Source organism: Meleagris gallopavo, chromosome 17 (assembly GCF_000146605.3).
Source record: "Meleagris gallopavo isolate NT-WF06-2002-E0010 breed Aviagen turkey brand Nicholas breeding stock chromosome 17, Turkey_5.1, whole genome shotgun sequence".
In the NCBI taxonomy this organism is placed as follows: Eukaryota; Metazoa; Chordata; class Aves; order Galliformes; family Phasianidae; genus Meleagris; species Meleagris gallopavo.
The window spans coordinates 8,630,796-8,641,101 of record NC_015027.2 but is presented as its reverse complement, the minus strand read 5'-3'; positions in this window follow the sequence as shown (position 1 = coordinate 8,641,101).

The following is a 10,306-nucleotide window of genomic DNA, read 5'->3' as shown; positions in this document are numbered from 1 at the left end:
GGGTGGAACAGGGGGACAGTTATTAGTGGTAAGTTTGGACTTCCCTTAATCCTGAGAGAGGAACCAGAGAGGGGAGCCAGCCTTCCTGGTGTCCTTTGGTGTGATTAGAGTCCCCCGTGGGACCAGGTGCATGGCTTTGGTCACAGGGAGCATCCATTCCTCACCCCTGGCTTCTTCCCAGTCCTCCCCTTCTGGAATAGACATTTCCATGATGGTTACTCCACTCTGCTCAGATGGCTGCACTTATCTCTTGAGTTCTGTTACCACTGGGTTCACATGGCCCCTTGGCCACACAGTGGCTGTTCCTGATGCTGAGGACTGGAGGAGCTCACTGCTCACTGTGTGCTAATGGATGGGCACAAAGTGGCTGCTCCCCAGTTCCTGCACTCTGTGCTGGCCGTGCACACTGGCAGCTTGTGCTGTGACCTCTGTGGATGCTGTTGAGGTGCTTGCCTTGGTGCTGAGAAGAGGACCCTGTGTCAGCATTAGGCAGGGACTTCTGCTTATTCAGTACAGAGAGGCAAGTGTTTGGTTGGAGAGTGTTCACAGTCCGCGCTCCCCAAGTTGTTTCTTGTGCTGAGAGCTGAAGTCTGCCTGCAGTGTGTCTCCTTTCCCCAAGACATTTAACTGATTTAATTATGTCCTTTGAGTTATTTTCTGCATAAGGCTTTGAGATTCTTGTCACGGAGGAGACCCCATAAATATGCATTGTATGTTCTGCAGTCAGGGATCTGTCCGGAGCGCAGCTGGATCCAGTGTGCTGTGATCCCCCACCCCTCTGTCACCTGCAAGCGGGGGATGGGAGGGGGCTGTTGTGGCCATGAGGAACTGAAAGGCATCAGCTGAAGGAGCTCTCATGTGTAAACGGTGGCTTTGAGCACACACGTCTGATCTGGAGTGGATGTAATGTGAAGATGTGCACTTCCTATTTGGTGAACTGGTGCAGGACTGTGCCACGTTCCCTAATTCTCACAGCTCTGACCAACACTGAAAACTGAGAAAGTGCTGGGGGTGCCTCAGCCTTTCAGTTTAGCACCAAAACCCACATTGCTAGTCACCAACCCCAGGCTCTCTCTGCTGGGAGTGGGACCGCAGGCATCACGGGGCTGCATTGTGTGCAGCTGTGGCTCATGGATGTCACCACCTGTGAAACCAGCTCAGAGAAACATGTGCTCTGGCTAGCAGTGTTCTATCAGCAGCAAATGTTACTGGTTCACAGACATACATCCCTGGAGGTGCCCGAGGCCATGGATAGACCCTGGGCAGCCTGAGCTGGTGGGGGGCACCCAGCCCATGGCAGGTGTTGGAGCTGGGTGGGCTTTAAGGTCCCCTCCATCCTCAGCCACTCTGTGATTCTATGAAGTTGTTGAATTGGCAGTCTGTATTTAATGTTGATATAGGCTGGATTTCGGATGGCAGTATTAACACATTCATTTCAGCCTCCCTGAAGGATACTGAAAATGGTTTTAGGAGGACCCGTGTCCTGCTGGAGCCCTGGAGAGTTTGTAGCCCATTGGAGTTAACTGGCAGCAGTGCTGAGCTTCGGAGGTGGGAACTTCTCTCGATTTCTTTTTATTCTCTGTGAAATGCCCCTCTCTCCCTTCCCCCTTTCTTCCCCTCACCCCTTTTCTCTTTATAAAGCTGGAATTCTTCCAGACTCTGCTCTGGGCTCGCAAGAAAACTTTACTGTGTAAATTTGCTCTTTGTGTTGGGAGCCCTTTGTTTAAACAGCATTGTGAGCTTGCTGGGGAGGGATGGAAAGAGGGGGAGCCGGGAGGAAGAATTTGAAAAGCCCTGACCCCTGATGAATAAAATCCAGCACATTAACACATTCTTCAATAAATTCATGATTGCAGATAAGGTGGGAGTCCCCAGGGCCGGGCTTTTCATTAACCCCCTGCTGGCTAACCCAAACAGACCGCGGGTTTTGTTAGCCACCAGGACAAGCAGAGCCCTTTTGTGGTGGAGGGGCCGAGCGTGCGTGGGGAGATCTCCTATAGGAAGCCAGGTTACAAAATGGGACTCTATTTCAGAACAAACTCCTTTTGGTTAGTTTGATGAGATTACAGAAGGGAAAAGGCTTTAACAAGGGGCTTATTGAAGCTAAGTAACTGTTCTGAATACAGTGAGGACCAGGGCAGAAAACATATGATTCTTGGTAAATAGGAGCTCCTACAGTACGGCTGGGCACGCTGCGGGTGTGGGGGACCTGGGGGGACCTGGGAGTGGCTGCATGCACTGTGCAGCGCTGACCACATCTCACGTGTGCATTGGGATTGAACCCCGGCTCGTCCTTCTGCTGCGTGAAGGGAAGGTCTGCTCAGAAATGCTTTGCTTTGAGATGTCTCCCACAGGCCTCTCTGCCATGGAGAAGGTTCTCTGGATCGCTTATTGGAATATCTGCGCTTTGAAAGGGTCTATTTGGTGTCGCTCACACAACTCTGTGCCATGCAACTCAGATGCCAACAGCTCTTCCAACAGCACTGCGACCACAGGCAGCAGGGGCTGCCTTCAGCCTGCTTTGAACTATTTAAACATTTACAGTTAATAGAGAGGCACGTACCATAATTGTAATTAAACCAGATGACTTCAGTGCAGGAGCTCCCAGGTCCCCCTAGCACTGCAGTGGGATCAGCCCTGCCTGGCAGCATGGTGCCCTGGTGTGGGCCCAGTGCTGGGCCTGCAGTGACCCCGCAGTGTGTTTGCTCCGAAATGTGTTTGCTTTGTGCACCTGATGCACCTTATTGGCACTGTGCTCCCAAGGAAGGGCAGCCTGCTGTGCTGAGTGGTGACTGCTGATCCCCTTACATCATTGTAGTGTTTTACCATCACCCCATATCGCTAGAAGAGGAAACAGTCTAAAATCCTGCTCGTGTCCTTTGGGTGAGTAGAAGCAAAGGGCTCAGGCTTGTGCCAGGAACACGGCGTGACCCAGGGGCAGCACAGGTAACCTCTGGCCCGACAGCTTGGTCATCTCATCTCAATCCAAGCTGTGCCGCAGTGTCCTTTTTCTCTGTGATTTACACAGTAAATCACCAGGACCAGGCTGGGGGCCACGAGGGGCCGGCTTGTGCCTGCAGTGCTTTGAAGGATGTTTGTGTTCGATGGGCTGATGCGTATCGAATGCAAGCCAGCTCCCACTGCCAGCTCTGCCAGCCCCGTGGTGCTGCCCTTTGACAGACAGAGCCTCCCCTCCCCGAATTTCTGATTTCACACTGATGCACAAACATTCTTTGGCAACTTGAGCCCATTGTATTACAGCGGTTAAATTCCTTAAGCATGTGCCCCTGAGAACGCAGTGCTGATATTTATTACAGAAGTATCAATGTGGTAGCAACGCTGTGGGTATATGGCTGTGGCTGCACAGTCCCACAAGACTTTGAGATGGCAACAAAGCACCTTCAGGCTGCAGATTGGCCATGTCACAAGCAACACAGGGCCAAGGAAGTGCTGCAGGTCCCTGAGTGCTCTGATGGTCGTTCTGTGCCTGCAGCACCACTCCCAGCTGCACAGCCGTATGTGCCAGCGAGGAGTCCTTGTGCCCTGTGTGTGTGCAACAAAGCAACACTCACATGGTCCAGAGGCACTCTGATGTCCTGCTTGCAGTGTGCTGTAAGGCTTGGCTTCTGGACCCGAGAATGCCCACTGGGTCTGGCAGCAGCCTGGGGAAGAAAGGTCCCAGGAAGGGAAGCAGCTTTGGCAAATACAGGGATTTAATTGTTCTTTGCTAAGTGGGAGAGCTGGAGCAAGGCAGCATTGCTGGAATCTGTAACAATTCTGCGTCTGATCCTCAAGCCTTTGCTTCAGAAACTGCGTGATGCAGTCACTTGTGAGTTAAGATCTAGTTTCAAATGTCTGAAGTTATTATTGATGCTTGAAAAGGTTACATCTGCAACTCATTTTCTATGTCATTGACGTTCTTTTCTGACAAATAATTTCAGAAATATGCAGCAAAATGTTTTGGCCTACAAATGCTGCAGCTCACCAAGTGTGCAGACCACATCTTTACACATTTTGTAAGAAGAAACTTAACTCCTCATGTGCTCTCGCTGCTCTGCGTGCCTCGGCACAAAGCGCAGGCTGCCAGCAGCCCTCCTGCTCAGCCCATCCTCAATGATGGTGGGAGGCACAGGGGTCCCAGCTCCACTGATGGGCAGAGCCCAACGTCCTACAGCCTGTGGCAGTGGTGCACTGAGCTGGCACATCCCTCACAGCACGATGAAAACCCGAGGGAATAAAACAGGTAGGTGACATGTCACCTCTTTTGTTCTAAAGCAACTTGTTTTGGGAAAGGAGTACTCTTGGGTGGCAGTTCTCAATAGCTGTGTTAGTACCCAGGCTTCACAGTGCAGGTGTTGCCTTGAATAGTTCCGGGCATCATGGAAGCAACAAAGCATGCTGCCTCATTGCAGAGCCTAAAGGAGATGTGGGGTGCGTGGTTGCTCCACACGGCCAGTCTGCTGCTGAGGAGCAGAACTCACCCATGCTCTGTGCATGGTCCCAGCACCCACTTGTGCTCCATGCATGGTGCTACCATGCTGCTCGTGGCTGCGGCTGCCTGCCCTGCTGCAGGGGATCACTGGAGAGCTCCTGGCAGCCCTACAGCTGTAGAGGGAAGTGCTTTCCCTGGGCTTTGCAGCTGCTGTCACAACGTGGTAATGATTTCAGGGAGACATAATCCAGATTGTTTGAATGAGAAAGCAGCAAGTGACCTTGGCTTTCTGGTTAATGCCCAGGTGTATGAAGGGGAAATAATAGAGAGTTGCCTCCTAGGAATCATCATCAAAGCCAAGCATCATTCAAGTAATTTGCTTTGGAAAGTGGAACTTGTCTTTTTATTTACCAAGTGCTGCTGATGTCTGAGATAACATTTATATCAGATGGAAGCTTTTAAAGTGCCGCTCAGACAGGGCTGCTGACCTCCTTCTGGTCTTATTAAATGCTACGCGTTTGGCACGCTCTCTTCTGTGATCTAAATTACCAGCCTGGCTGAGAAAGGTGCTGCCGTGTGCACTGCTGAGGTTAGATGTCATCCGAGCATCCCTGCTTGATGTGCGTGTGCAGGCAGCGCTCAGCGGGAACGTGGCTATTGGGAAGAAAGCTGTAGCTTAACCTATGGGCGGTTTGAAATCACCGCATTGTAGAGCGGTATCCAGAGTGAAGATGGGACTCGGCAGGAACGCTTCCCTTTCCCCAGCTTGCCTTTGTTGTCGCTGCTTTGGTGAATATTAAGAGGGGTTGCTGACCCTTGCAAGCCTGCGACCTCTGTATCTGAAAGGCTGGTGGAGCAGAGCTTCTTCTCAACCTCACTGAGCCACTCTTTCACCGCCGCTCGCCTTTCTTTGCCAGCATGATGCTATGGAAATGCGAGCGATGGAAATGCCCCTGAGAGCTGCCACCCTCGGAGCAGATTTGGTGCCCCCTCCCACGTGTGGCCGGGGGTCGGCGGGCAGTCTGCCTTGCATCCTGCATACGACCCGCTGCGGCTGATAAGGAGGGCCAAAGAGTGCAGAGGGAGCTTATCTGGGAGGAATGTGGGAGGCACAGCTGAAAGCTGCTCGTTGATGTAAGGAAATTGCGTGTGAGCCTGCAGTGACTCACCTAAATGCCTTTCCTGCACAGTGTTACTGTGTGCCATTGCACTCTGCAGGCGCAGCTGCCTGTCCATCATTTGCCATCTCGCTGCCTGGTTCTTGCATCATGAGGACAGTACTTAGAATACCACTGTTAATTTTGGAGAAGGGAAAGCAGGGGATCGTATTTTCATTTTACCACGTCTTCCTGGGGAGCAAGAGCAGGAACTCTTGTTCTGATTCCCTTATGAAGCCAATTTTTGGGGCTAAAACTTAACTTAGTGTTTGAAACCAACCTCTTAGAAGGAGCAGAAGAAAAATTGTAATGCCACAGCGCTGTCTCTGCTGGTCTAAGCTTATGGGATGGATCTGGGGCAAAACAAATATCGAAACTGAGCTTTGAATCTTGACTTGTTTGGATGTTAGGAACAATTTTTTTTCCCAAAGAGCAGTCAGGCACTGGAGCAGGCTGCCCAGGGAGCTGTTAGGGTCACTGTCCGTGGAGATGTTGAAGGAACGTGGAGATGTGGCACTAAGGGATGTGGTTAGTGGGTATGGTGGGGTTGGACTTAGTGATTTTAGAGATTTTTTTCAACCTTAACGATTCTATGATTCTCTGACTTACTTTTCCCTCATATTTTGTGCCCGCCATCTGTGCCACTTTGCAGAGCTTAAGGAAGGAGAAGAGAGAGCAGGATTTTAACTCAAGTGACAGTATTTTGCTCTCATATATGGTACAGTGATGGCTTGTTCCAGACTTTCGAACTGCAGAGATGTAGCAGCCTTCTAGGTGATTGCCCATGACTCATTCCTGTAAAGGCATTTCTGCTCTGCACAGAAAATAACTGCTCTGGTTCAGCCTTCTGAAATAAACCAGGAACTCCCCAATTGTAAAGCAGGACAGTGCAGCTATGAAGAGGTGGATTGAGTCTGTGTTGCTCCAAACTACACCCGGCATCTTGTGTCAGAGCCAGCCTGTCCAGCTCTGCCCCTCCACCTCCACCGTCTCCGTAAATGAAGCAGCAATGTGTGAGTCTGGCTCACCTCCTCCTCAACAGCCACTGAAATCTTAGATGTTACCGATACGCCTCTGCAGAACCACGGGAGCTGGGTGTCCTGGCTGCAATCTCTATGCTTTAACACTTAATTATTTCTTTAAATGTTTTATGAGAATGTGGTCAGCAATGCAAGACAACAACTTTAAGACCTGGGCATCTTTTGGTTAACACAGCCAATGTGAGCCCCTGAAGTCCTTTTTCATGGTTCTGAGAGCACAACGCAAAGGTAGATTGGAATGTAAGGAGGGTATTCTGTCTCTCTTGTATGTATCGTAATATCATAGAATGGCTTAAGTTGGAGTGGACCTTAAAGATCATCTAGATCCACCCCCTGCCATGTCCCTGCCTGCTCCTCCCTCTGTATTCCCACAGCACATCTGTCCTGTAGTTTCCATGAGGCTTCTTTTCTCTGCTGTCAGTGAAGCATCCAGGCACTGAATGCTGGGCTGGGCAGTGCTGCTGTCTCTCCTGGGGCTGGTTGCATTGCTCTGCTGATTCCAGCTGCATTGCCCCATTTTTGCTAGGCTCACTTTCCCATGTCTAGGTAAGCACTCAACCGGTGCTCCATCAGCCCCTCATACCAAGCAGTGTTTGGGGTGCTTGTGAACGGGCGAGCTGCTCATCCTTGGCACTGCTGGCCTCACTGTGCGAGTGTCACTGGGCTCGGTGGGGCCAGGACGTTTGCTCTGGTGCTGTGCCACGGGGACATCCTGTGCCCATCACTGGTGTATCCATAGCCCAGTGGTTTCCACCATCCTTAGCAGATGAGCAGACAGCACTTCCTTGCAGGAGGGTGTGACCTTTCCAATTTGCAGGCATGTGTGTTGGAGGAGGGGAATTAATTAAAGTGACTTGATAGATTTCTTGCTTGGATGTAATATGAACTGTATCCTCGCAGTGAGAGGATTCGTGATCTGCTGGTGGGCTGTGCTCAGAATCACAGTTCATTTCCCTCTGTTGTCGAAGGTCTAAATGAGCTTTCTGGCTGTAATGAGATCGATGTGCACAAGGCTCTGATGGAGCTAATCACAAAGAGCCTTCTCCCACCAGAGCAAATGGTGTGAAACTGAGCACTGAGTTTGGGGCCATCACAGCTTGCAGCCCACAGCCTCTGCCCCTGTGGGTGCTGCTGAGCCCCAGAGGACCGTGGGGCAGGGGGTGCGTGGTGAGGAATGCGGATACCTTCGTCCTTGGTTTCAAATTGAGCTTTCCTGGAACAGGTTGCCCAGAGCTGTGGGTGCCCCATCCCTGGAGGTGCCCGAGGCCATGGATGGGCTCTGGGCAGCCTGAGCTGGGGGGCAGCCAGCACATGGCAGGGGTAAGGCTGGGGGAGCTTTAATGTCCTCTCCAAGCTCAGCCGTTGTATGATTTGCTTTTCAGAACTGATTGGAGTGTTTTCCTGGTATTCTCACGATACCCGTGCTCTGTGCTTGAAAGTGAGGTTTTCTGTTATATTTTTCTCAATCAGATAATGGAAAATGCTGCTTCTATGTCAGGTCAGCTCAGCACTCGTGGGAAGATCATTAATTCCAAGCTATAACCACAGCTAAAAAATATATTGCTCCTTAGACCTCCGCTTCATTGCCCAAATAACAAATGGCAACGCAGAGGCGTGCAGCAGGGTGACTGTGCCGAGGTGGGATGCAAACCTGCTTGCTCAGCCAGGTTCCAGTGGCAGCAGAGCTGTGGGAACGCAGCCTGTGGTCTAACAGAACCGACACAGCCTTACCACCTCTTCCTTAATCAGATGCTTCATTTGAAGTTGTTTCCTTGGCTGCTTTCACTCTGTCCCCTTTTCGGCTCTGCTGCAGCAACATGGGGTGTGGGGGCACAGCCCTCTGCGTGTGTGGGTTTGGATTCTGGTCAGCGTGATTTGCATTTGTAGGGGCAAGATCGATAGAGCCTTTTTGTAAATTGGTGATGGGAAGCATAATGAACAGTGTAAGGGATTTAGTTAATGGTGTTGGTTAAGAATCCTAAATAACCTAATCTGTGATGTGGCTTTGAACTGCAGTTTTGGTTCGATCAGCAAATGAGACAGTGTCATTTGGGTAGAGATGGAAATATAATAACTTGGAGAAAGCAAATGCGTGTGAAGTGTGTGTGATGCTGCCTCCACAGAGGGTATGGCGACTAGTCACCCCAGACATGTTGGAGTGTGTCCAGAGAAGGGCCACAAAACTGACCCAAGGGATGGAACACCTCCCCTACCAGGGCAGGCTGAGAGCTGGGGCTGTGCAGCATGGAGAGGAGAAGGCTCCGGGGACAGAGGAAAGTGATCTTCCAGTATCTGAAGGGCCTGTAAGAAAAAAGGGGTGACTCTTCAGCAGGATCTGTTGTGACAGGACAAGGGGAAATGGTTTCAGACTCAAAGAGCGGAGATTTAGATTGGATATAAGGAAGTTTTCACACTGAGGGCAGTGAGGCACTGCACAGGGTGCCCAGAGAGGTGGTGGTGCCCCATCCCTGCACACAGCCACGCTCAGGGGACGGGGCTGTGAGCACTGCTGGAGCTGTGGGTGTCCCTGTGCACTGCAGCCAGTGGGAACAGACGGCCTTCGGGGGTCCTTTCCAACTCCAACCATTCTGTGATTCAGAGCCTTCAAGCAATGAACACAAACCTTTCATTTATATTGTGCATGCTGTAAACAGAGCTTCTGGTTGGTGCTGGCACTGTAGCAGGCGATGTTCGCAGGAGGCCTTGGGGTGCTTGTGTGCAAAGCGCAGTCCAGGCTACATGCACTGCTTCTGCCAGTGGGTGGAAGGACTTTGTGTGGCAGGCTGCCTATGGATCATGCGTGCAGCCCACAATTGTGGAAAATTAGCTTCCTAGCACTGCTGGATTTAGGAAATATTTGTGGTTTACTTCAATGATTATTCAGTAAGTCACTTAAACTGAATTTTAACATATGTAAAGGCAGAGCTAGGAAAGACCCAGCGGGTGCTTGTGGACTCATGAAGTGTCTCCATGTTACCGAGTCCCCATTGCTGCCCATGGAGCTGGTGCCCCACGGGGGTCTCCTCCTCCTCTCGCTCTCTGCAGTGTCTGGCTTGGTGCTTTGAAGGTGTCAAACTGGGACTTGGGAGCAGGGTCTGTGCCCTTCCTTTGAGCACCCTGAGGTTCCTTCCATGTGTGCACTGCGCTGTTGTGGATGCGGGAAGGAAAGCCAGAGTGCGCTGCTCCTCTTGCTGGGATCCAGCAGTGCCTTTTGCCCTGCTCCGCAGGGAGGCACCTGTCTGCCTGAGCTGTGGGTTGAGCAGCAGTGGTGCCAGCACAGTAGCCCCGTGCTTCTGCCCACTTGGTGCCTCTGTGTTCAGCTCAGGAGGTGGCTTGGCTGCTGGGCTCACGGCTGTCTCCTGCTGTGTCCCACAGTTTATTGGTGCCGCAGCTCGGCTCTGCTTCCCCATAGAGGCAGGGCAGCGTGTTGGAGGGCCTTTGCCCATCTCTCACCCATTCTTTTGAAGCACTGTGGGGGGCAGCCCTCGTTGCCTCCATGCAGCCGCCTGCTGGGGCTGGATGTGACATCTGGCTGGTTCTGTGAGGCCACCAGGCCTGCCGAGCTCTTTCTCTGCAGCTCGTTCTCCTGGGGCACAAATTCCAACTCTTAAAGCGCTTAATAAACTGTGTAACAATGGCTTGAAGGAAGTCAGTGAACACAGTGGCATCCCAGAGAG